Source organism: Callionymus lyra, chromosome 8 (assembly GCF_982586985.1).
Source record: "Callionymus lyra chromosome 8, fCalLyr1.hap1.1, whole genome shotgun sequence".
In the NCBI taxonomy this organism is placed as follows: domain Eukaryota; kingdom Metazoa; phylum Chordata; class Actinopteri; order Syngnathiformes; family Callionymidae; genus Callionymus; species Callionymus lyra.
The window spans coordinates 16,537,892-16,565,840 of record NC_141825.1 but is presented as its reverse complement, the minus strand read 5'-3'; the positions used below and the strand labels follow the sequence as shown (position 1 = coordinate 16,565,840).

General features: G+C 38.8%; 1 long non-coding RNA gene and 3 other non-coding genes across 5 annotated transcripts in view; 3 read left to right on the top strand and 1 right to left on the bottom strand.

The window, feature by feature from the left end:
- The window catches only part of LOC148073834 (uncharacterized), a 202,760-nt gene that overhangs the window by 154,749 nt on the left and 20,062 nt on the right, over window positions 1-27,949 (top strand). The gene's annotated exons all lie outside the window — the stretch shown is intronic.
- On the top strand, window positions 9,920-9,991 carry trnaw-cca (transfer RNA tryptophan (anticodon CCA)). The gene has a single exon. It is a non-coding gene; the product is annotated as a tRNA-Trp (tRNA).
- trnaw-cca (transfer RNA tryptophan (anticodon CCA)) lies at window positions 10,047-10,118 on the top strand. Its single transcript has one exon. It is a non-coding gene; the product is annotated as a tRNA-Trp (tRNA).
- On the bottom strand, window positions 10,301-10,374 carry trnat-cgu (transfer RNA threonine (anticodon CGU)). The gene has a single exon. It is a non-coding gene; the product is annotated as a tRNA-Thr (tRNA).

Genomic DNA, 27,949 nt, shown 5'->3' with positions numbered 1-27,949 from the left:
CTTGTGTTGTCTCTGGGTCAAGGTGAACGACCTCCTAAAAAATATACGCAGAGTTGGGGCGCTCCTGTTCTCAGCGTGGTCCGTTTTGACCCGATGCAAAGAAATTGGGGTGTGCTCGGAAATAAAGGGCAAGGGAAGGGTTAAAAGGTCTTCACACGTAAAGTCAACGGAGAGTCACTGTGACGATGGGCAGAAAGGGATATGACACATTATGGTTGCAGCTTCAACCCACTTATAGTGATACATTTTAGCCTGTAGTATCAAAGAAAGACTGTAGTATCAAGAAAAACTAATCTAATTTAGATTTACATTAGATCAACTATAAGTCTGCTTCTCCAAGACACCATTTTGACTTTCCAACGACCTAAGACCAGGTTCCCAGCTAACTTACCTGTTAACTTGAGAGGAACCTACGACAATCCAAGTTCGAACGCACAAGTGGTCTTGAGTTTTCCTTTATACAAAAAGGACGTTACAGACGAACACCTTGGAGATATTGGGATGTTTTCAAGGAACACAAAGACCACTCGCTACATGAAAATGAACATAGAATTTTTGCCTTAACTTTAAAAAGTAACAGGTTACTTTAGAAATAATCCCAACCCTTAGTCGACATGAGGGTGAGTAGAAAATCAATGAAGTTTGGTAAAACTTTAATACGCGGCTCAGACTCTTAACTGGGATTAGTGTTGAGGTGTAACACCTCTAAGTCATGGGTTCGATTCTTGCCTGAAGCAACACCGGACAAAGCTGCCAGACGTTCGCTGGACACAATCCTATCAAGGCTAATAGATGACTCTAAATTCTCTGTATTCTCCCAAAGCTACTTTTTTTTTTCGAGACTTGAGATTGGTTTCGTATGACTTAAGAAAATGTAAGTCTTGCATCAAGCTCTGATTCTTCACCGTGACCTTTCGAAAAATCCAGTCCAAAACCCGAAACCGGATCAGTGATTAGACAAGACTTGTGGATGTGGCCAGAATCCAGCGTGAAGTATCTTTGGAAGACCCCCCCTTTACCCCTTTCCTTAACAACCCTCATATTTTCTTCCTGGACGAGGAAGAATGGAGCGGCATGTGGATGATGAGTCATTAATTGACCGGCCTGCTTTTCATTTAGCCGCGTATTATTCCGTCCTGAAGGTTCCTCCACGTCTGGGTGTTCCTCGCCGGTCATGTGTGTGCGCGTGTGAAGCGAGGCAGATGAAGAGAGGAAAAGGTCTTTGTGAAGAATGTTGGCAAGCTCAACCCGAGTCCCTCAAGAGTCCTCACCAAAAAGGATCTGGGAGAATGTTTCGCGGTTGCGAAGGAGAAAGGCCCTTCAAGAGTGAAAACACACTAGCGTTAAGTTATTAGCCCCACTTTGAGCCGTGTATGCGAAACAAGCTCTTACAAGAGCTGGTGAGAATCCCTTAACTCACATTACTCCACCCCCTGGCTTTGTCTGGTTTTCGGAATCAGACGAGGAGGGTTACTCTCTCCATGTGGATGGGTCCTCGGGCCCAATTATCTGGCTACAATGCTCAATTAGCCATAATCCCTCTTTTGGGTCGATCATAAAGGGGTCTTTACGTTTTAGGTGTTGATGTGAAATGAAATCTTTGCGGCTACAAATTGAATTTTTTGCTTAAAAGTGTGGGAGAAATGCTCAGGAGGGTATAGTTAAAGAGGGAGAATTATGCCAAGTATGAAGGCAGATTTAAGCACGATCAGAGAGTAAAAAAGAAAGAAGTAGAATGTGGTTGTTCAGGTAATTGTCATCATGAACAAGGTCAGGTTCTGTCGCCAGGTTCTCAATTAAAAGGAGCATTAACCTTGTTTACAAAATACAAGAGCAATACAGAGTGGGGCAGTAAATTTATTGTCATTAAACAGTAGGAGGCCACTTTCTCTTGGCCGCTTGCCGGAGAGCCACATGAGCCGGGGCACACACACACTAAAACACACACACACACACACACACAGGGCTACATCTGGGGCGCCACTCCACCACAGCCAACTAATGACAAATGCTTTACTCAAGCCGGCTCTTAACAATCCAGTTCAAGCATTCTTGAAAAGTACTCTTTGAGAGTCTAAAGGTGCCAGAAGTTGTTGAGAAAAAAAAAAGAAAAGAAATGGTGTGCCTCAATTTTTATGATGTGGAAAGTAAAAGCGCTGAATAAGGTGACTGCTAAATAATCATTAATAGTAAAAAAAAAAAACCTGGCACATGAGATGTCATTGTGCTTTCCATACGACGGCTACCTCTCGCTCTTTGGTGTTTATACGTGTGCCAAGAAATACACATGTTTGAAAGAAAAAAAAAAAGAACATCTTGCCATGTGAAGTAAAGCACGCTTTACTTTTATGGGTCACTTTAGGGAGTTTTTGGCAGGAGGCGTTACCCTTGAGGGTTGAAATACTCATATTTGTGCTCCAGTAGTTTCATGTCTGACCGTCAGATTCGGCCAATTTTAACCTCTCTTATTGGTCAACATTAGATAATAAAGTTTTTGAATGAATTCCTTACATTTCTTAAAAACATATGTATTATAAAAATGTTTCTAATTTTTTTATAGTAACTTTTCCAAGGGTTATTTAATGCTCATCTTCTTTGTCTAAAGTTACAATTACCAGAATATCAATAACCTCTAATGATGGATTTTATTTTGGGATTTCTTTTGTGATTTTATTTTGAATAACATTTTTAGGATGGGTTCGAAATGGGTTCAATATTTAGAAGTGATACAATTTTGTATTATAGTTCCACGTCCTGAGGGATCAATAAAGTTTTACCTTACCTTACCTTACCTTACGTGGATCTTGAAAATGGACAAAATGTTGTCATGTTGCTATGGCGACAAAATGTGTAGTCATTATATTAGTATATATAGTCAGTATATTTGATTATTGATCATTAAAACTTTGATGACACTGTAAAGCAGCACAGCCAATGTCACTGCTAGCTTGATGGTTATGACACTTCAACGGTTCTAGTCTCGTAACTTTGATTTTATATCAATGAAATTGCTTTAATAATTTGATTTAATCCACTCAATTGTTGCATTAGATCTGCGACATTATCCTCTTGGCTGAGGTATGCACTTTCCTTGTGCTTTTTCTTGTCCCTAATTGTAATTTTTAAATATATATTTTAAGATTTAGCTTTAATAAGAACCAGACCATTTCTGTCTCGTTTCATTTTGTGGTTTTGTTCCCGGCAACATTGTTCTTTTCACACCAGCAGCTCCTAATGTATCTTCCAATTACTAACGTCTCCCGTGTAAAAAAAAAAACTCATAATAAAACTGGTTTCAAGCCAATTTTCAATAAAGTTTTCGAGCTGGAAAGTGAGTCTTCTCTCTGCCAGGGATTCCTGCCTATCTAGGTATTACGACTGTCTCTGTTATTCTTGGAGGAGTGGCACCCTGTTAACCTCAAATCAAGGGTTGTAATTTGCGGTTGATGGCACACTTTAAGATCCGTCTGATCTCTCCGCCTCGGGCCCGGAGCACGTGACTTGATTAGAGACAGATATGTGTGGGAACTACTGTGCGGAACCGCAAGCCGGAGCGAGTGTCGGCCGCATGTATGTCATGTGTCTTCTGCCAAGATGGATTGAGATAAATCTTTGGAGTTGTAACTACACGGATAAAGAGGGGATTTTTCTTTAGAAAGGATCGACGGGATTTATTTTTCCGCCAATGTTTTAGTTCTGAGAGGAATCTTTCTCGCTCCGAGGGAACCGCGGAGATTTAAGTTTACTTTAGGAATCAGTGCCAACTCTTAGAACATAGTATACAGGTTATATATTATTTAAAAAAAAAGTATTTTTATTGCCCTTAATAGTAAATGTCTTTATATATTTTATAAATATGGTTCTATGTTAGTCTTTGTATCCTTTGTCTTTGTTATTTTTCTTTGATCTATGTTTCTTTATCTTTATCTTTAGTCTTAGATTGTATCATCTTGTTCTTTCTCTTTATTTCTCTTTGTTCTTATTCTTATTTTATTTTGATTTATATTTTATATTTTTTATGAAAAATTGCTGTGAAAAATTGCTGTATTTTCTGTGGCTATTGGAAAAAAACAATCAATAAAGTTTTACCTTACCTTACCTTACCTTAATGCCATTGAAACTAAACCATCTTTTTTTTACACACCACCTTGTCAAATTACATATTCTTGCAATTACAGAGACACTGTTTCTTTAAGTGATGGACAACTGATGAAATAACTTAAACATTTGCAGGAGTCAAGTCCCCATAAAATGATCTATAGATTATTGATTTTCTCATTTTTGGTCTCAGTTATACGATGATTAACTAGCAACCCCGTAACACACAATGTTTGAGCTTGAATACATGGTATACTTGCTAGCTTAGCAATGCCTTTAACAAGGTTAGCAGTTGCATGGCAATAGGTATATTTTAAAGATTAAAATTCAGTTTATTATCCTTTTTAAAAAGTGAATGTTTTACTAAAATGAATTGTGTCAAGGGGATGGTGGTACAAACGATTCATCTACTCACAGATGACACCATTACCACAACATTAAAGATAATATTAATAGGAATTTATAAATGTAGTAGAAAACTATTTAGTGCAGGTTATTTTTTTTTGTGTGTTGCTGCCCAGATAACAAGGAGTTCTTTCAAAGCTATTTTGAATCATTATTACGTAGCATCTCGATAACATGAACTTTCTTTTGATGCCTTTGTAGCATCTCATGTATCTCATTGTACTCTCAGTTATTCTCCGCACCCTTTTGTCGCCGCAACTCACATTTGAAAAAGGATCGTCGGACACAAGAGTTGTAACCGTAGATCTTATTTCGTGTCGAACATGTGAAATAGATTGTGTGTTTAACAATTCTATAATAACACAATTGGTACTGAAATGTAGTATTAATAGAACCGTTGGTACTGAAAGTATCTTCGTTATTATCAGTTATTATCTTTGGTGCAAGTCATTACACATGTCCCCACCACACACCTCGTATACTCACGGGGGGATCGGAGGGGCCAAACGTCTTTATTTTGGGGGGTTATTACGAGCCAGCGCAGCGCGGCCACCCGCCTCATCCCCGCCCCCCACTCTCCACACTCCACACAGGACGAGATGTTGAAAGGCCCGAAGAGAAAAGAGGCTCGAGGAGAATAAAACACGGCCACACCTTTCAGCGCCTGTGCTCTTGAGGAATTTAGCCAGCGACAAAAGAGGAACATTTTGAAGCCCCACTTTCGTTAAGTAGCTGTGCATATAGTGAACAACTATTTATGCAGTGGCAGAGCCGCGGACTTGCGTATGGATTCATTAGCCTCTTCGGGGCCTCCCTCCTCTTTAGTCCCCTACAAAACCCTTCTTTCTCAAGTCTTCTCTCCTTCTCCCTCTCTTCAACACCTTCTTCTCGCTCCTTTTTGCCAGACTTTCTTTGCTGTCTAGAGGTTTTTTAAGCCTAGCCAGTGTTTGTAATTAGCTCCCAGTGTTGGAATGGAACATGTTGAGGTGGGTGTTAATGGGCTGGCCAGGCCCTCACTCTCACAGCAGGCTGAGAGCAGAAACAGAAACCAGTCTTTGTTCCCTGGATAGAGAGAAGACAAAAAAGTGGACGTTAAAAGTTCGTGGAGGGACTTCTGGAAAATATTAACTGGCGTTCAAATTTGAAAAGAGCACTTGGAGCAAAAGAGCTCAGCAAAAGTATTTCTAACAAATTTGTGTGTCCCCTGGAGAAACTCTCTGGAAAGTTTGTGTTTGTGTAATGTTTCCTTTTTAATTGAGTGATAAATTGCAGCTGAATAAATAAAAGTGAAAATTAAAAGTTGAGTTTGATAAGAATCATTTATATCATCCAATCTGATAAGTGATAAACCGGGTTGTTGTTTTGATTTTTTTTGTGGTTGATTGTAAGTCTGGCTTTTAAAGTGAAACCCAATCAGATTTAAAGGGTTTTAGGTTTAATTTTTAATTGTATTTATATATTTTTTTATGCTAACCATGACATGTATTCTTCAGTTCTTCAGCAGATATGAATGGCGGGTAGGTTAGCATTATTTACAGTTAGCATTACTCGGCTAACATACGAACATAACAAAAACATAAATAAAAACATACGTCTAGCGCATTAAAAAAATATTAACAAAGAAAAACACTGTTATAGCCTAAACACTTCAATACATTTAAAAGTACTAAATTGTTACATTGCCAGGAATGCTAACCAGGAAGGTAAACATAACTTTTTTTGTAACAAGTTCTTTGTTTAGTATACTATATGGCTTTTTAATTACAGTTCAATTAAACACTAACAAAGATGTTTTTCCTTCTTAGCATAACTGCTGTAATAGAAAATCCACTTTAAGAACCAGACCATATCACCTATCAAATTTCAATGAATAAATATTCAAAAATGATATGTTGCTAATGAAGAAGTATGTCTGTGCTTACCTATAGTGGATGTCCATTTTAAACGCTGCTTTTAAAGTGATAGGGATTTTTTAAATTCATTAAAAGTCTATATAAGGCTATATCCTGTGGTGGATATACATTTATGACATGTAGTCTGTGTAAAAATAATGATGCTAACACTTGAGACCTAATTCTAATTGGCGGTTTATAATTGCAATTAAAATTAACAAATGTATAAATATATCTTAAAGATTAGTTTTTATATTGAAATTAAAATTAAATATAACTTGAGAAAACAAAACCGGGACACACAAGGCATTGACTGACCACCTTTCCAGGGTGTCCCAGGCACATCCGCTTTCTTGTTATCCCTAATCCTGAATCGTTCAATCCTTGTTTGTGTTCTTGTTTTTCATTTCGGTGTCGCCGGCTGATGATAAAGTCAACAGTGACACAGCACGACATCCTCGATGATGTCCTGTTTAGTGGCTTCACTAACAGAACTGGCTGCTTTGATTGTTCCGTCACCGGGGTCAAAGTTCAAATGCACTGGGAAAGCTGGGGGCGTTATTCTTAAAAAACCTTTCAAGATCTTCTTCCCTTCCCCTTTTTCTCTCCCACTCTCTCTCTCTCTCTCTCTCTCTGGCATCCTCACATTCAGCGGTGTGGCTGCTGGAGCAATCCATTACTGTGTCAAAGTTCTTGTTCTGCTTCGGCCTGGAAGCCCAGAGAAACAGCTTGTTTTCATTTCAGGAGGGGAACGGCCGGATCGAGAGACCCCCCACCCCCCTCCGCCTCGCTCGCCCCAGCCCCACCAGATGTGCCTTGATCAAGGGAAGTTGACTATGGCTTTGTGTTCCCGAAGACACTAATGTGATTATGTCACATATTTTCAGCTGATTCCCATTTCTATTAGTCGTGGTGTGGGGTCTGGCCTTCAATGGTCTCTATCAGGATGAGAGCGGAGACATTTTTCCTTGAGCCGAGTCTGATTCCTAGCCAACGAGAACACATTGTCAGTGTGTGAGAGTGTTTGCTTACGTGTGTGTGTGTGTGTGTGTGTGTTGTGCGTGTGCTTTTAAGAAAGATTCCTCTTTTCAAGTGCAGTTTTTACAGCCGTCATGTCATTTTAAAGTGTTTTTTTTTTTTTTTCTTTTGTGTTGTGGGAAAAAAAGGAAGCCTTCTTTGTGAAGTTGCAGGAGCAGACTATCTGCATTGTCAAAATAAAACAATATCAGCATATTATTATTACATTAAAAAGTATAAAACATTATTCCTTTGATGACAGTTGAGATTTAACTTTGATGAGACATATTTTTGGTTAATATTGCAGAATGTTACCATAGATTTCAGGGTATGTATGTAAAATGATGTGAACTTATGTATGTAAAATAAGAGATATGTCTAATAAAAATGTGATTTAAATGAAAGTACATGTTTAAATAAGTAAGGATCAGTAATTCACTTCAGAATTTGAAGGAAATTTACACTTTCCATCATATCAAAGATAATCGTTTATTAGTCTCGCAAGAGAAAATAATAGTTACTAGATCAACAACAACAGAAATCTGCAGAAAATATAATTTAAAAAAATGTCAAATACAGATAAAAAGAAGAAAGGCATGCACTAAAAAATAACTAAATAAATATATATTTTTTTAATTGTGCTAAAATACTTGCAATGGGTTACAATTATAAAGAAAATGTTTAAATAAATGATGTGTGAAAACATAACATCCACTAACAGGTATATCTTTATTAAGCAAGTTAAACAAGAATAATGTAAATCTTGTTTTGTGGGTAAATGACGGAAAGTTGAAGCTCAGAACTGATGAATTGAGGTAAATTCAAGCTTAATTGAAATGTAATAATGATGGTTAAATTGAGATTATAATGTGTAAAGCAATTTCACATGAATATAAAATACTAATTTGAATGTTGTATAAATGCAGAAGTGACTATTTTTACCTCGCGGATGATTTATAGGACGAAAAACATGCAAAGACTGCTCCTCAGCTGAGGCAGTTGTTTGCCTCCAACACGGCTCATTAGGCCAAGAGTGAAATAGTGCCACCTCGGCATTTTCCATTGCCAGTCTGCCCAGCTTTCAGAGCGGCTGCAGGCATTACTGCCCTATATTGTTCTCTTCTCTTTGCGCGGATTTGTCCTACAATCCAACTGCGGGCTTCTAAAGAGTGTCGCCAGTGGCAAATGGAGAAGAAGAAGAAAAAAAAAAGCGGCACTACATTTGGCAACCTGCACTCAAAGATGTCCGCTCATTGTGTGGTGGGATGAATGCAAAGTTGCAGCATAACGTTACACCCGCCGCAAGATTAGAGGCCAGCTGGGAAGACAGCTCTGTCATCTGCGAATCCAACTGGTGGACCCCACGTCCATTTAAGCTGCCAGTCTGTGTAAAAACAGGATTACGCCTCCTGCTCATCGGCTGGGTCTCCATTCGCACCCGAACGCTTGCCAGATTGATCTCCCCGCGTCCGAGTGTTCCGGAGTAGAAACCATCTATTGGTTTAAATGATGAACTCCTTTCTTCCCGGCGTCGAACCAGACTCTACCGTCGGTGAAGTTAGTGGGAACGTCTATTTGGCTGAGTCAGCATTCCAGCAAATCTCCACTTGTGGGCATCGTAGCGTGAAGGACGCGCTGGTGCCAACGAGCAGGTCTGGAGAACATCACGCGACGACGTATAGAAGTCCAGCTGCTCCGTGATTACGACCACAGAGAAAGAGAGGGATTTATATCTAACAAAACTTTGGCTAAACCCTCAAAAGATTGGTTTAAATGCTCAAAAAGAGACAGTGAATACCTTTCTGCAAATGAACCCATTTCACAGGAATGTAAGAAACATGCTTGAAAATAATTAAACCTCCTTAGTTAACGATAGGTGTTTAATAAAAAAAAGCTATAAAACAATATCAAAATCATGTTTTGCGTCGTTTCATTGTTAGTTCTGGTGTGTTATCGTGTTAGCCATGCAAGTGAAGTGCAACTTTCGGTTCACGATTCGGAAAATCTGCGTGATCCAGGAACGCATACCCAATGGCCTGTTTCGATCCTCCAGGTTTTTACCAGATTTCGGACAAAAATATTGCGTAAAACACAAGAAATAAGTGATCCATTTGTGCATGTGCGTTGCATTCAAAATACACAACTTTATTTAAAAAGATGATGACATAGCGTCTCTCTTAGTCTTAAAGCATTGATTTTATGAAAGAAAGACAAAAGCAAATCATTGTGTCCATTCAGGTACTACTGGTAACTATCAAGATGAATATTAAGACGTTCCAGGGAAAGTTTTTGTTGGCCAGCATGTCCGTTTAAGTTTAGAGGAAAACATGAGCTCCGCAGTTGTTTGTTTGTGTCGAGGATCGTAGTAAGAAAGTGAAAACCCACATTCTTCAGCAATAGCTGTAGGTACAACTAAACTCATGTTCTTGAAAGACTTCCCAATGGTTTAAGTAAATTTGCAATTTTACAAGTTTGAGAATGTTTTTTCTTAAGTAACCAGTAATTAAGGCCTTGTGGCACAATGGTAGCGCGTCTGACTCCAGATCAGAAGGTTGCATGTTCAAATCACGTCAGGGTCAACAACTGAGGTGGTGTCTCACTTTGAAACCAGAGAACAGCACAACAGGGTATATTGAGTCTGTGGCGCATTGGTAGTGTGTCTGACTCCAGATCAGAAGGTTGTGTGTTCAAATCACGTCAGGCTCAATGAAAACCATCTACATCCATTTTAAAAGTTTTCTTCTCAGTATACTGGTGTTTCCAGTTTCTTAAGACGGGCACGTTAACCACCTAAGCCACAGCAAGAAGGTTCAATGAAGTTGTTTTCAAAAGACTTACGGCACCCTGTACCAAAATGAATTGAAGCAAGCTCTGATAGAAACAAATAAAGGCACTGCTGGGAGTCGAACCCAGGATCTCCTGTTTACGAGACAGGCACTTTAACCATCTAAGCCACAGCGCCTTGCAACACAGACAAAACACTTTATCAAGACACTTTAAAACTTATATCGTGCCCGTTTCTATAATTCCTAACCCGTGAAACAAACAAATAAACAAGCTATTGCGTAACAACGTAGGTCCTATAGCCAGAAAATGATTTGCCGGGAGTCGAACCCCCATTTTTCAGCAATAGCTGTAAGTAAAACTAAACTCATGTTCTTGAAAGACTTCCTAACGGCTTAAGTAAATTTGCAATTTTACAAGTCTTCAGTAATTAAGGCCTTGTGGCGCAATGGTAGCACATCTGACTCCAGATCAGAAGGTTGCGTGTTCAAATCACATCAGGTTCAACAACTGTGGTGTTAGTTTGCTAACGTACAAAAAAAAATCCATTTTAATAATAGAATTTATTTCTATTCTTTCTTCCTTGTACAATGGTGTATGATATGCTTACCAAATTTTTTTAATCAAAAAAATTCCTCACAAGAAACTCCATTTTACTTGAAATCAATGAACTTTAGCTTCAAACGCTTCTCCTGATATTAGCTTTCAAAGCACCTCGGCTATAGTGGCTCTAGGGGTTAAAACCACTGACACTGTCGAGACCCTCGCCACGGATCCGTCAGTAATTATCTCGCGGAGAAACAGATCAGTCATCATCCAGAGGAGATTTAGGCTGATGTTTCACACAACACGGTCATTAAAGTGAAGAAGCAATGTACGTCCGCGTCAATACAGATTCGCTCGTGGTGGATGTTCGAAATGTCCACAAATGGGATAATCCTGCTGTCAACAGTTTGTTAAATGCAGGAGCCACTTTCTGGGTTCATCGCTGTTTGCAGCAGATTAGTAGAGGGTAGTGGATCTCATATGGCCTGGTCAGAGGGCATCATTGAAGGGCTTAAGGGATTAATGTTGTCTCCAGCCTGTCCCTCCAATATTCCGTCCAACAGTCGCGCCCGCTATCAACATTCTGAACAAACATTGCTTTATCGGTTTACAACTTTGAACTGAAGATGATTTTGTTTTCTTGTACCCCGGGTTCTCCGTCAGATCCCAGCGCTGTCGTTTATCTAGCGGGCGTCCTGCTATTACAGCACTGTGTTGAGGGTGAAAGCTATCTGTGGCAACTGAGTCATGATGTGTCCGCGGGCTGGAGGAGGACTGGTCAGAGGCTAAATCCCTGCTTAAAGACATTGTAGTGAGCCTTTTCTATCAACAGACAGGCCATTTCAGCCCCGTGTTGGATAAGATGTAATTTCCCATCTGCTTTATGGCTATTTCTGATCCTGGGGCTCTTGTCAGCAAACTCTTTAGAACAGATATCATCAGTAATATAAGGAGGAGTCTGGCAATACTTAAGGCCTTAAAAGGCCATTCTCTCCGCTCACTCATGTGGACGGCTTAAGGAGTTGGAGTGCGTAGGTCACAAGTAAACGTTTCACAAACACTATGAAATAGGACAGATTTAAGTGGCTTAGGACAGCTTCCTGGTCCAATGTTTTTGTTTGTGATGAGTGTGTCTGAACGTGGACGCTGACCTGTACACCAACAGCTGGCCTGGTTGTCTTTTGAACCATGATCTAATTTGTTAACCACTTCCACCTTTCATGCACTTCAACCAAGTCTTTATTTATTCTATAAATACTGAATTAAGATGCAGTTCATAATGACAACAAATAGCTGCGAAGAGTTCAACAATCAAAGGTTGAGCTTTATCGTTGGGAAGAAGTTGCTATTTTGTTTGTTTATTTCTTATTCCTTCTTATTTCTAATAGTTTATCTCAACTTGTCCTTTACATAATGTAACCAAATTATAAAGTGAAATCTTGATCTTTAAAGCATTCATATTTGGAAAAACAGCCTGAGCCATTGAACAATGAACAGTTGAACAATGAACTTTTTGCTGCCCCTTGGACAGGTCACTAGTGTGAATGAGAACTACTGTAGTTTGCTCTAATAAATTACCCGGTAAAAGAAAGATTATATAAATTAATGAACTTTGGTCCTAATGAAGAAATAAAAAAGTTAAAAGTAAGTTCTATTATTTTCCATATTTAAAAAGGTCCCTATTGGAAATATAAACTAATATTTAATAGTTAAAACAATGTGTAAGGGATTTTAAACATTTAAAAAAAATTGTTATCAATACCACTGTTATAACTGCTTCTATAATCCATTCAGTGAACTTGAAGAAGAACATTTCGAGGATGCATTTTGAGGTCCATTTTATTTTGATGGTGTTGAAAGCCAGAAAATAATTATGATGTAAAAGTTTGAAATACAATCTCAGTTATGTGGTAAATGCAGATGTTGACCGACTAATAATAATATAATAGAACAACAACATTATAAACTAGAATTTTAAGACTAACTATAACATAACTCAGTCATGTAACAAAATAATTTATTATTTAACTTTCAGAACAAGGAGCTTTTGTTGCCAGTGTTGTAAGTATTGTTGTGGTGGCAGCCAGATTAAAATAATGAAATAACATAACAAGGTATATTTATTTTTAAAGGAATCTATCCTAACCACTGAGGGACACACTGGAATGGATGCCAGTCCTTTATATTTAGACAGACAACCTACTCAATCAAATACAAATCTCTATGTCTTAAACTCTGCAAAGAAAGCTTGGTTTGCCCAAAGCTGGATCCGAACTTACAACCTTTCTGCTGTGAAGCTACAGCGCTAACCGCCACCTTACCATGTTCACCATAACAAGAGTCAACTTTGATTTGAGGTATTTTGAGTTTATGAAGTCATAAATGCAATTTCAGGAATGAAAAAGTCACGCTAACCTTTCTATTAAAATCGTCCATTATCTTAAACTTAACCGTAAAAGTTGGGAAATAAGTTAGGTCATTTTAGTTTACACACCTGAGCTCTGAGAGACTGCGTCTAGCACTGTTAGCGACGAGCTAAGATAGCAACTATTTCATCCATTCTAAAATGTTAAAAAGTAATTATTGAAATTGTAGCAGAACAATTGCAACATCCATTTTTAATATTATAATAATTGGTTATAACTGAACAATAGTAAGTAAGTAAGTAAGTAATATTTATTTATATAGCGCTTTTCGAGACCAGGGTCACAAAGCGCTTAGACAATAAAAACAATACTCAAAAAAGTACATACTTTAAAGATCAAGATAATACTGAGAACAACACAGGAGTTTGAGAAATTCAAGGAAAAGCCTGAACAAATAGAAACGTCTTAAGGTGTTTCTTAAATATCAACTGTACTTGCTAGCTAGTAGCTAACACTTCTACAAAAAAAAATGTATTAAGTGTATAAGGGTTAGCATCAGGCTAAAAAGTATACCTCTATTTGTTTGAATCAAATACTGTATAAATATGGCCTCAATTTTTTCCCCTAATCAAAAACTGGTTATTCAGGCTAATGCGAAGAAAATTTGCTGATTCAGCAGGAATAACGTGGATTACAGTGAGCGGCAGTAAACGGGGACGTATGCAGCCATAAATGACGCTCATTAGAAGAATATTTTTTTGGGGGGAGGAAACACTAGTCCACCAGTCGAGTGTTGTAAAGTTCAATTCCCCTTTATTTGCGTCTCATTACGGGGCAGCAGAATCTTGGCATGCGCGGCGAGTTATGAACGCGGCGTGGAGAGGAATACAAAAACAGCATGAGCCGTCGTCTGGCCAGGAGTTGTAATATAAAACATTAACTTGGCTCCATTGCATCATCCCAACACATGTTTATGTGGCAGCGACATGCCAAATTTTTCAGCTCAAATAATTGTCCGACAAGTCGATAACATATGCCTTAATCCGCCATCATTTTTTATTTATATTTTTCAGGGGGTTTGAGTGAGTAGGGGGGGGGTGTTTCTGCGAGATGATTTTTTTCTTTCGCAGACTAATTATTTATTCTGTGTATTTGAACTCAGGCTGACCCGATCTATGAGAAACATATGTCTTCAGAAGTGAATCTTTTTAAGGTTGCATTCCATGCCTCCCTAATCCTTCATGTGCGACTCTTGAACTACTGTTGCGTCCTCCTTTTTTTTCTGTCTTTCCTTCATCCAGCTGTTTCTCTTCTTCATTCATGAGGACGTTGTTTTCCCTGCTTGTTTGTGGGCGGACATGGTTTTTTAAGACAATGGCTTGTTTTTGCTTAGACTTCACTCAGTGCGCGGGGCTCATATCCAGCTGTGTTTCCTCAAGCATGATAGCGTTCACTTGTTAAACACGGCCATTAGTTAGTCAACACTTCTAGCCAGGAATTAGTGATGACAGTCTCTCCTTCATATCCCCTCCCACACGCCTCGGAGCCTCCCACCGTGAGTTTTCCTCCGGCCGCTCTGTTCATGGGAAAGTCCCGGCGTCGGTTCACTGAAGACCTGAGTGAGTGATTAAGTTGAGGAGGGGGGGGGGGCGGAAGAAAAAAAACATTTAAATGGGATAAATGCTGCGTGAACACATATATATCGCTTTTGTTTAAGGTCGGGTGAAGACATGTGTGTGTGGGGGGGTCGTAGTAGGGAGTGAGAACGTCCTTCCTGGTGACATTGAGACAATCCAGGACCTCCATAGATCAAACACAGCCTGCCTCAAATAAGCCACGTGTAGGTGACCCCTTACATCATTCAAACCCCCGGCTTGTTATCAAAAATAACGTCAGCTTGACGTTTTTCTTACGGGGAGACGATGTCTTATTGATGTTAATACTCTTTATTCCAGGAGTCCTGCTCTCGGGGATCCTGTGAACTTCCTGCGTGGAGCTTGTAATGTACACTCTTTGTGTGTCTGTGTGTGTGTGTGTTGCCTCGAGCGACTTCGGCTTCCTCCAAAACATACATTGAGGTTCATCCGAGATCCGGCGTTGTCTACAGTTGTGCATGACATCCCATCCTGGGTGGCTTCATGGCGTGTGAGGTCGTCTTCTAGTGCTGTAGTGGCTTCACAGGAAGAGAATCAAATCCAGTTTGCAAATAAAATGAATAAATAAAGTTGTATTGTGGTGTGGCCTGTTGCTGTGTATGTACTAATGGACAATATATTTCTTAACCTTTGTGTTCTTAGGGTCAAAATGACCGGGTGGCCTGAAAACAAATGTGTTTGTGGTATCCCTGCTGTTGACTCTGGGTCAAGGTGAACGACCTCCACCACTGCTGTTCACTAGAAAAAACGAGATACCAAAAAGACATTTGTTCTTTTTTTCGGCCTTTGGGTCACCTTGACCCTGAGAAAATACAAGGGTTAAAAAACGGTGTCATTTCCTCCTTTTTTTTAATGTTCCCAGACAAGCTGGTTTTTTTTTGGTTTTTTTATTTTTACTTGCAAAAACCTCGACCTCAAGTGTGAACTCTATTGTGACCCTAACATTTTTCTTTTTCCTCAAAATGCCTGCAGCTAGTATTGTTGTTGATTTGCTAAGCTAGCAAGTTTAGCACACCCTAAAATAATTTCCTTCAAAAAAATTCAGGCCCTAAACTAAAAAATTATAATAATAATAATCAAATAAATGCTTGAGGCCTTGGCTCCTGCAGGTTAGGTCATCTGCTGTGACTTAAAAAAAACAGTGTCTTTGTAAAGAGAATAAAAGCATGATGGGTTGATATGTAAAACTGCAGTAGAGGAAAATATAATTATTGATTTCACTATTTATTTAGTTATAGTTGTACATCAAATAGTTTTATTGGAGTCATTTGTATTTACAATTACACTGAAACTTAATGCGAACCTCAACATAACATTTGGATGAATTTTGTTTTGGCATTTTTACTTAATATTTTTTAAGAGCTCATGAAATAAACCAGACACATAAGGCACATATGGTTACTATCATATAGAAAGTACACAACATTTAAAGTGACTTTTTTTCTTACATTAATCCCCATTATTACAACAATATGAGCCTAAATAAGTTTAACTTATAAGGTGTCGTTGAGTGATTTAAAATAGTTTTTATTATAATTAAGATTCAGAGAGAGTAATTTATTATCCTATTTATTTTTCATTAGTTTTAACTGCATTATTTAGATATAGATAATTAAGAGAAAATATCCTTTACGCACGGATAAAAAAGAAATTTTCGGAAAGTAAAAATGTCTTTTAAATTGTGGGATAATGTTTTGTTTTTAGTCGCTTCATGATGCTACTCGTCAGTGCTAGCTTAAAGCTAAACATAACATGTTGTCAATTTACATCGAACTTGAATTTTTTTCTTCTAATGTCAAGACAGAGAAGCCGATTGAAATCCTCGCTTTAACTTCCACGCGTAACTTACTGTACGCGTTTTTTATGTAAAGTCGTTAAAGCTCTGTACCAGTGTTTCTCCTTGGAGTTTTCATTTCAGGAATGCAAATGGGTTTTTTTTTCGCTCTCAGACACTCCATGATTTATCTGCTCATTTATCTTTTGCGCACATCTGCCCGTGCCCTTGTGTCTGCCTGTTGCTCTTCCCTCCCTCCTTCTTCTTCTTCTTCTTCTTCTTCCAGCCGGCACGTCTCCCGCGGGACTCTCGGACTCCCCCACTTGCCCCTTTCTGCCCCCTTTTGCAGATGAAATCCAGCGTGGACACGTAGCTAAAGGCTAACGTCGCGACCCAATCGTAAGAGTTCGCGATCGCCCTTTGCCTGGCATTACCGGAAAGCGACCCTGATATCTCGCTTTCTGTCAACAAAGATTACGCCCGCGACGAGCAACAATGGGAGGTTCCAGCCCGACGTCTGAAGCAAATGAGAGCGTGTGCGCCTTGCAGCCGCCCCCCGCTCCCCATGAAGTTTCCTGTCTTCACGGCCGTAAAAAAAAAAAAACCCAAGCAATGACACTCCTTTCTCTTGACACGTCTCGGTGCTTCGTTCAGACGTCCTCCGGTACTGTGCCCTCCAACCCCCTTTCTCTTAACGTGTCCCACATTCCCGCCTTGATTTTCCTTGCGCGGGCTTGTCTCCGGCCCCGCCGAGGAGCCGCTGCCTGGTGTGAGGTCAGGTGTTATTTATCACAGCCGTCTGCACTGGGGGGGTGTTGACATCCTTGCCGGCGTCGGGGGCTCCGCCGTTGTAATTGACTCTCCTTGTCTTTTTCGAGGACACAAACAGATATAACTATGTCAGGACACTTCTCGGCTATATATTACCCGTCTCACCGAAGAAGACAACTGGTGAGTTATCATTGTGTATCAGCTGAACAACAAGACAAAAAAATAAAAAAATTGGCCGTTCAGGAAAACCCAATACGAGTCCCGGCCGAGATCCACTTTTCACTCCTCGCTCCTGTTTTCTTTGCCCCAAATTGAGAAAGCGACACAAGAAATTACGTTGAAGGCTTTGTTGACCTGATCCACATCACACACGTCCGTTGTGTCTCCATTGACGTCATCTTTCTAAGCTCGTAAACATTTGGTGCTTCGAGTGAAGCATCAGGGATTTTCTACAACTATGCAGCAGTCCAATGAAACTGGAGTTCTAGATGGTGACCCAGGAAAATATGGATTATTAGAGCAACAGCATAGTCAACTGACATTATACTTCCTTGGATTTATTTTTGGTCATAAAATGTCCATCTATCTATACATATATCCATCCATTTAACCATCCTTTCATCCATCCATCCATCCATCCATCCATTTATCCATCCATCCATTCTTTCCTCCATTAACCTATCCATCCATCCATCCATCCATCCATCCATCCATCCATCCATCCATCCATCCATCCATCCATCCATCCATCCATCCATCCATCCATCCATCCGTCCGTCCGTCCGTCCGTCCGTCCGTCCGTCCGTCCATCCATCCATCCATCCATCCATCCATCCATCCATCCATCCATCCATCCATCCATCCATGTATCAATCCATTCTTTCATCCATCCATCTATCCATCCATTTTACCATCTTTTCTTCCAGTCAACTATCCATCCATCTCTCCATCCATCAATCCATTCTTTCATCCATCCATCTATCCATCCATTTTACCATCTTTTCATCCAGTCACCCACCCATCCATCCATCCATCCATCCATCCATCCATCCATCCATCCATCCATCCATCCATCCATCCATCCATCCATCCATCCATCCATCCATCCATCCATCCATCCATCCATCCATCCATCCATCCATCCATCCATCCATCCATCCATCCATCCATCCATCCATCCATCCATCCATCCATCCATCCATCCATCCATCCATCCATCCATCCATCCATCCATCCATCCATCCATCCATCCATCCATCCATCCATCCATCCATCCATCCATCCATCCATCCATCCATCCATCCATCCATCCATCCATCCATTTATGCATCCTTCCATTCATTCCTCCATCCAACAATCCATTCTTCCATCCATCGTTCCATTTATTCATCCAAACATCCTTCCATCTATCAATCTATTCTTTCATCCATTCATCTATCTATCCATTCTTCCATCCATCCACCCCTGAATCCATATACACATCCATCCATCCATCCATTAACCTATCCATCCATTCATGCATCCATCCATTCATTCCTCCATCCATCTATCCACTCTTCCATCCATCGTTCCATCTATTCATCCAACCATCCTTCCATCTATCGATCTATTCTTTCACCCATTCATCTATCTATCCATTCTTCTATCCATCCACCCCTGAATCCATTCATCCATTCATGCATCCATCCATTCATTCCTCCATCCATCTATCCATTCTTCCATCCATCGTTCCATCCATCCATATATTCATCCATCCATCCTTCCATCTATCAATCTATTCTTTCATCCATCGATCCATCTATCCATTCTTCTACCCATCCACATATCATCCATCTATCATCCAACCATCTATCCATCCATCTGTCCATAGTTCTATCCATCCAAACTACAATCCATCCATATATCTATCAATCTATTTTTCTATCCAGTCATCCATCCTTCTATCCATCCATCCAACAATCCATCTATTCACCCCCTTTAAACATGTGTCCATTGCTATATGAAAGTAGGTAATTATTTTTACATGAGTTTTACACTATTTGTAACAGTTATTATCATGAATTTATCTTATAATATGTATTTTTTATTATTGTATATATTCTGCTTTATTTCCTCTGGTTAGTTACCAACATATGGAGAAGAGCGGGGGAAGGGTTGCCAGTTTCTCAAAAGGCACATATGTATTCACATGCCTTCTTCTGTTTATTCATTCATTCTTTTTTTTTGCTTTCTATTTGCTTAACGGTATCATGGTTTGCTTAAAAAAAGAAAGGCCAAATTACGTCTTATGTCGTTTATGTAGGTTTAGAATCTAATGGGAAAACATTGCTGATGTCTCACGCTCTATATAAACGTGTGCTAATACTCACTTCCATAGAAGAAGGAATCAGGCCGACTCATCTGACAAGAGCTGACATTTGTGGGCCAAAGGCGGCTCGAACATTTTCAGAGGTCATCTGAAAGTAAACACTTATTAATGGTTACCTGCATGACAATCAGATAACAGGTCATGGTAATGATTAAGCCAAGGTTGGCCGGGTTAGAGGCCATGTGTGCACGAATGTGTGTTCGATGAAAGCATGTTCGTACTGGTGCTAAGGAGTGAATTTAATTGTAAGAGGACAGCGATCTTTGACCCTCGCTGTGTGAATGCTGAAAACTGTAAATCTATTTAGCGAGGCCGAGGCAAACCGGAGCTTGCAAGTTACTTTTTTTTTTTTAAAGCCGTTTCAAATCTTAATGCAGATATGACGGGAGTGAAGAAAAAGGGGAATGATAAAAAACATTCAACCCAACCTGAGTTCACAAGGTCATTTACAGCTCAGGGATTAAGTAAACTAAACAAAACTACACAAGCCACAACTTATCACTGCTGGCATGCCAGAAGGTTTTTTTTTTTTCAGTTTTTTTTTATCTCTCCTTCATGTTTGCCTGTGACAAAGAGAGCACACAGAACTCCTCAAACATCGGAAAGACCTGATCCAAGCCCAGAATTATTTTTTCTTTTTGGCAATAAAACATCTTAATAAGATTGAGTTACTAATGGCTTTCTTTATTTAAGTAGTTGTTTTATAACGACCAGTCACATTTCACCGCCAAAGAAAACGTTGATGTGAATGATAGCATGTCATGTTAAACGTGCTCGTTTTAAAATTTGCAGCACAGAAAATCCACATATATAATTGAAGCTCAAACTCAAGGTCCGGGGGCCAAATCCAGGCCGCCATGTCCTTTTTTGGGGCCTGAAAAAGCTTTAAATTATAATTAAATTCAATAATAATACAAAGTTAACCACAACTAAATGATCATATCTTATGATGAGCCAAATGACCCATGATGCAATGCTGTTCCACAGGCTAGTTTATACTATAGGTAGCAAAGATTATCATTGTTAACCAGTATTGTCGAAAAATTGAGGGTTTTTTTTGGTATTATGGATAAATTGAGAGTTTCTTTTTTTTTATTATGAATGTTGCTTCATTTTGCTTTATATGAAGTGTTAAATAATTTAAGTGGAGAAAGCTGGTTCTTTCTGTTTAAACTATACTCCCTTGTTTAAGAAACGTTAATTATTAATTTCCAGAAAGAAAGACGTTTGAAAGGTTAGGGAAACCCAACATTTTAAACTGTAATGAACCATTTTAACAGTCATAAAAAATGAATTCAAACTGTAATCAAACCAAAATTATATCAGATTTAAAGAAAAAAAATAATTTAAAAAAAATCTACTATAATCAACCAATTTCCAACTGTTATCAAACAAGTTCCAACTGTGATTAGTTGAAACGTGTAAACTGTTTCTGAGAACAAATTACTATTTATTTGAGTCCAACTAAAATCTCCATGGCAAAATGTGAACTAGATTTTTTTTTTAATAATGGTCGGCCAATAAAAGAATAATCCCCCATATATAATCTACAAATCCTTCAATGCAAGGCCTAAATACTGTCTAAATAGGGCAAAAAAACAACTCAGCTTTGTAGTGGCAGAAACGCTATGTATATTTGGTGGGATTTATTTGCGTTTATGACGTCTTTTTTTAACCCTTTATTTCTATTATAGGGGAGCGAAGTTGTGAAAGAGGCAGGGGATGAAGATTCCAAGTCTGTAGCACACATTCTGAAAACAAATCAACAGGTTTACCTACATTTTTCTTCAGGATTTCTTGACCACTTAAATCAAACTCCAACTGATTTCACCAGCACTTTCTTTTTTCTTAAGCAGCACATGTCTTAACATTTCTAAACCCTGCTTAACTTACTGATCAAAGTAAAATTTAGAGAAAACAAACTCTCGTATTGATATCACAAATGTGAGAATTACAACCTTAAGAAAAACTAAAGGAGAAAAAAAAAAAGAAAAGAAATGAAAGGTCATCTGCTTTCCATTAGGAAGATAAAACGGTTCACTCTGAGCCTTTTACAGGCCGCTTTGTAACTGGGAGGCGTCCATGCCGCGCTCTCCATCATCATCCAGTTGACACAACATTAAAGGCTTCAAACAGCCGCGCCGGGTTCCTTAATCAAAAACTAATTGTAATAGATATTGAGGAGTGCTAACACTCTGACCGCTCAGCTGGTATCAGCGATCCAAGACTGGAGATACCATTAAACACAACAGAGGCGTGATAGCCAAGCCGGGGTAAAGGCAAGTGTGAAATACAACATGTGGCTGAAGAGTCACAGATAGCTAGACACTATAAAGCAACGATGGGAGACGAGCTTGTCAGGAGCGGCTATTTAGAAAGAAAACATTGGAAAATTCCAGCGAGGCCATATCAAGAAGTACCGCGCGAGGAAGGGAGTTTTCGCGAAAAAGAAGGACACCAGGGCTTGCATTCATCACGATACAGCAAATGAATTTCCTTTAATATTCTTATTAGTTAGTCTCATTAGCAATAAGTCATGTCCAATCATGAGCCTCTTCCCTTATATATTAACCTTTCCAGACACACTCCCACTTAGCATATTAGAGTTTGACTCCAGATTCCCGAACAAGTAGACCTTCTTTATCACGATGATCCATGGCGTTCATCTGTTGGAGTGAGGGATGGAGGCGCCGCAGACACTTGTCTTCCTCATGGTGACACAGTCGTTGACAAGGCTCATTCTTTCCCTGTTAATGAAGAAAGCATTTGATAAACCCGTCGCCAAATTAATCCGCGAGGGCCAGCGGAGGTCAACGGCGTTTAAGTGAAGGGACTGTTAATATGAACCACAATTAAGTTCATCTAATCACATCCCCGAGAGCCGTGTTTGTGAGTTGATTTTAAAGTTGACGGCAAGGTGGAAGTGTCCTCTAGTCGTCGGGTTTGTTTCCATTGTCGTGATTCTATCGTGGGTTTTTAGTCGTCTAAGCAGCTTATTAATCACATTATGTTACCTTTCTATGCTTGTTGGTAGCAATTAAAACTGCTTTTTCTCCTGTTTTGTTGTTTTAAAAAGGGATGACTTCATAGAAAAGTAAAAATTTGATATGTACCGTATAGCTTATAACTTTTTTACTCAAGCGTCTGTCATTTAGAAAACTGCCTTTTTAAACACCATCAAGTTTTTTTATTGGGTAGAAAATTATTAGATTTACTAATAGAAATTTATAATTTTGTTAGAAGGTCATGAAAGTCATCAGAGATTGGCCTGAAATAGCTTTAAATTTTAATGATTCAACAATAATACATTGTTCAACAACAACTAATTATAAAATGTTATGAGCCGATGATCCATGATGCAATGCTGTTCCACAGGCTGGTTTAAACTATAGGTAGCAAAGATAACCAGTATTGTGGAAAAATTGAGAATTTCTTTTATTTTTTATTTTTGATGTTGCTTTATTTTGCTTTTTATGAAAGTTTTAAAGTGAGTAAGTAAGTAAGTAAGTAATATTTATTTATATAGCGCTTTTCCAGACCAGGGTCACAAAGCGCTTAAACAATCAAAACAATACTCAAAAAAGTATATACTTTAAAGATCAAGATAATACTGATAACAACACAGGAGTTCCAGAAAATCAAGGCAAAGCCTGAACAAATAGAAACATCTTAAGATGTTTCTTAAAGGAGTCAGTAGATCCATCAAGCGCAAAGAGAGAGGAAGATTGTTCCAAAGCTTAGGAGCAACGGCCTGAATACATTTCTCTCCTCTGGTCCTGAACCGTGTGCGAGGAACCATAAGTAGATTCTGATCAATAGACCTCAGAGCCCGAGCTGGGGTGTAAGGCTGGATCAGATCAGTGATGTAAGGAGGAGCCTGACCATGAATAGATCTGAAAGTAAGAACCAGAATTTTAAAGTTGATCCCGAAAGAAACTGGAAGCCAGTGAAGAGTTTTAAGGATCAGAGAAATGTGAGTTCTTCTACTAGAGCGGGTTAGAATTCTCGCTGCAGAGTTCTGAATCAACTGCAGGCGAGACAGATCCTTCTTGTTAAGACATGAAAACAAACTGTTACAATAGTCCAGTACATACAATACACAATTACAATGTACAATAGTACAAAGTGGAGAAAGCTGGTTCTTTCTGTTTAAACTATTCTACCTTGTTTAAGAAACCTTAATTATTAATTTCCGTAAAGAAATACGTTTGAAAGGTTAGAGAAATACTTTCACTCATAAGTCCATGTCTATGCTATGTTGTTATTTGTTTATTTACTCAACTTGTATTATATACAGTTTTCCATCATACAACACTTGCAGACACTTTTCTTCTTCATGTCTTTCCCTGTTAATGAAGAAAGCATTTGATAAAGTAAAAGTAAATATCAGGCTTTACAAATAGTTTAACATCTGTACTTCAGATTCAGAAACTTGAATTGCCAGTGTTGTAAACACAACATTTGTGTGTTGTTAGTACAAAAATAAAATAATAAAGTAAGTATAACAAACAAAATAAGCAATAGAAAAACTGAACCAAGCACCAAGGCATCCATTCTGCGGCACCAAACAAAATTTAAGGACATTTGTTGTAATTCCATTCAATATTAATGGAGCACCATATGTTTCAGGGGCCAACAATATAAGATATAAGTACAATCAAAGAGTAGTTTGGTACTCCTGAAGGTGAGCATTAATCTGGAAGCGTGCTACGTTAAGTTAAGGTCAACGTCTCAGGAGGTTCAGACCACCAGAACTAGTTCAGAACTCAAGAGGACCATTTACGTCCAAACTGACTTTTTAAACATTACATATAACTTAAGTGGATTCACTTCACTTCACGGCATAAAGCACCGCGACATAGAGCGCTGGACTGTCCGTCTCTGGCATGTGTCTTAGTGTTGACAGTTATGTGGAGATGAATGTTATAGTGAGTATTTATATACAGTTGATTTCCATCTTAAGGTCATATAATTAGGGTCATATGTTTCCCTCCAATGGCAGCCCAAGATGCTTTTATTTGGTGTATTCTTTTGGCTACGGGTGAGTTCTTCTTGGTTCCAACCATTTACCACCAATTATAGCTGGTAAAATAGCAGGTTTATCAACTGTTGAATTCACTTTTTTTTTAAATGCCTTCCGAAAGGACATAGTGTTCACTTCACTAAAGCCGACTTTTAGATGGAAGGAATCTGGTCTGGGAACATGTTGTGATTTCTCCGTTTAAATGTGGATCTTAGTGCTAATCCTGCTACAGAAAAGTGGGAGAATATGAAGCTACAAAAGAATCCGCAACAAATAGAACATCCAATAATAGCACTTTAACTCCCTGAGTGCCTACGATAGCGTCAAGAATTGCTTGACATTTAGCATTTAGCAGTTCTGCTGCTAATCTGATGTCGCAATGTCATCAGCAACTTCCCATAGTTTCTACCTTAAACCCCCCAAATTACCTGTCAACACATTCCACAAACTCACATGTATGCGACAAATGGCAAACGCAAGCTGCCACGATTCAGCGGTCACCTTGTGTCAGGTCCACTCCTTCTCCACCGGCGGAGAGGAGAAAATATTCCGGGTCTAATCTGGATGTCACAACGGCTTCGGCATGGTCACTTTTCCCCCGCTCATATAAATGTGTGCCTACGTAATTGTGTGGAAAATGCATGAGGCCTCCACCTAGCATAACCACCCCAGCTGCACTCCCCTGTGGATAACAAATGGAGCTTTTCTCAGCGAATTGAGGCTAAACGATGGTTTCACTTAGAGAGCAAAGTGACTGTCCATCTTCATAACAGTGCTCTCCATCAAAGAGCAATGAATCCCATCCCGTCCCCGTGGCTCTGATTAAACGCCGGCAATGGATATCCCCTTTATGAGGGCCGGCAAAAGGCCTTTGCACCTGCAACTATCGGCTTCTCCTTCTCTTTGTAATAATAATTTTAAAAGAAAAAAAAACGCTCTGCACATCTGGTCAGGGGAGCAGCGTGGGGCCGCGGCACAGCTATTCATGCTCAAGCAGTGTGTTTTGATCGTGACACACCTTCATTTGAGCCGAATTACCGAGGGCGTTCTCTTGTTGGTGGGGTCAGTCGAGAGAACTCGGGAGGTCGGGGGGGCTCGCTGTCAGAAGGACCTGTGGTTGGGCTTTGAACTTTACCTGATTATTTTCTCAAATTGTTGCCTGAGAGTGGAGCAGACTACAGCTGTGACTGTGACTACAACTTCTGCTGAGACCGATAGCCAAGTGTTTAGATTAAGGTCAATCCTAACATCAAAGAAATGCTGTTTGGGAAATTAAAGAAGTAAAAACATATATATTCTTTGTATTTATTAAGCACACCTTATTATCATTTAAGGGGGTCCCCACCCTTTTTTGGCCTGCGGACCGGTATAATGTGGGCATTATATTCACTGTTCCCTTTAAATAAAAACTTTTTTTTTCTACTAGTTTATAGGTTTAATTTTTGCGTAAATTTTGACTGAAATGAGCGTCTTGATGTGTCAAAACTCAAAAGCTTACTTTCTAAAATACCATCCTTTTTCAAAATAAAACACCTTCAATACAGTAATAATCAATAGAAATTATATAAATATAAATATAAATTATACATCTTTTTTTTTATTTCTGTTTGACCAGATAACAAATGCCTTACGGACCGGTACCGGTAGCCACAAATTGGAATCCCACATTCAAATTTGAACAATTATGTTCTCTTTTTTTAAATCCCTAATAACTTCAGTATTCTTTCCCGGGTACTACTAGGTTATTTGGGGCCCTGTAATTTATCATTCTCATTTATCTTGGTCTCTTAAAACTTTGATTTCCAGAATTTGATTTTTGTTGTTCCAAGCAGAAAAGACTGAGAACAAGGGCGTTGTTCAGACCTTTGAGTGTCTTTTAAAACCTCTGATGAGAGCAACAGTGTGTTTACAGAAATGCTTAATAAAAACTTTGGGTAACCCTAAAAAGAGGCTGCCAAGCAAGACTTTTCCTGTGATCATGATATTGGCTCCGGTAAATGCGAACTCAATTCTGGCAACTGTTTTCTTGATAAACATAATTATTGAAGAGCACGGCGTTGAGATCGACTGTTGTTTCTGGACTCAGGCTAAATGATGTGACGCTGCCAACGTCCTTCTGATTAAAACTTTTTGGATTCGACCCTGGTTTAAATGGACTTTATTAGTCTGGATTTTTAAACATGTTTAATTGAATGAATCGTACTTTCCTTAATTTAAGGTTTTACTGCGGACAAGATTAAAATAGATCTCTATTACTTACATAAAAAAATAACAAAGTATATTTTCTTCTCCTTAAAACAAGACAAATTACTGAACATTTTGTATCAAAACTTTAGTTAAGGGCAGTATCTGCTATCGTCTAAGGGCATTATTGTGACCTAAAAAAAAAAGAATTAGCCGAACAGAACAGTCTGATCGATTTAACTGCCTTCACCTTTGGCCGTGAACTCTGTGTCATGACAGAAACATTTCCCTTGTGAAGAGTCATGCAGGTTTATTCTCTGTGTGGAAAAATGCTGATAGACGAGATTAAGAGATTGTGGAAAGTTGGATTTTAAAAGAGAAAACATTTATAGCTGCTTGGTGTTTTAGCTTCTGTGTCTTGCACATTTTGCTTTTAAAGTTTTGGTAGATTAAGTTTTCCTGGACTTTGTGTTGCACATATTTGTTGTTTTTTCTCTCATTGATTTGACTCCATGGTAATTGATGATGTGTATCGGTTGATATGGAAGTCTGTGTGAATTGTAAACAGAACGGTTCAGGGTGTTCTCAACCTTTAACCCTTTGTAGATGGGATGTTGTGCAGGGATTATTAGATCCAAGTTCAAATCCAACATGATGCTTTAGTCATCTTCACATCAGTCAATAGTTGTCTGACCTGGCTCTCATATTTAGAAATCGAGTTCGAGAATTTTACTTAATTTTGTGTCTTAGGTTTATAACTTTATGCATGTTATTTTTACTGAATGTTGTTTAAAGTAAACATTTCCCCCAAAAAAGTACAATAGCTGCATTGCTTATGAGTGTAGCATATAAAGCTAAGATGCATTTTCACAAAATAAACAACGTTTTTTACGAATATTTTGAAATTTGAGTAAATCTAATTGCACATTCCTCTATTTTACCAATACAGTGTTGATTTAACCCCCCTTTTTTACTGCATTCGTATGAAATGTATGAGGATGAATACGATTAGCCGATCAAAACGAGAGAGGCTGAGAATTCTAAACAGACCGGCAGGATCCTGGAC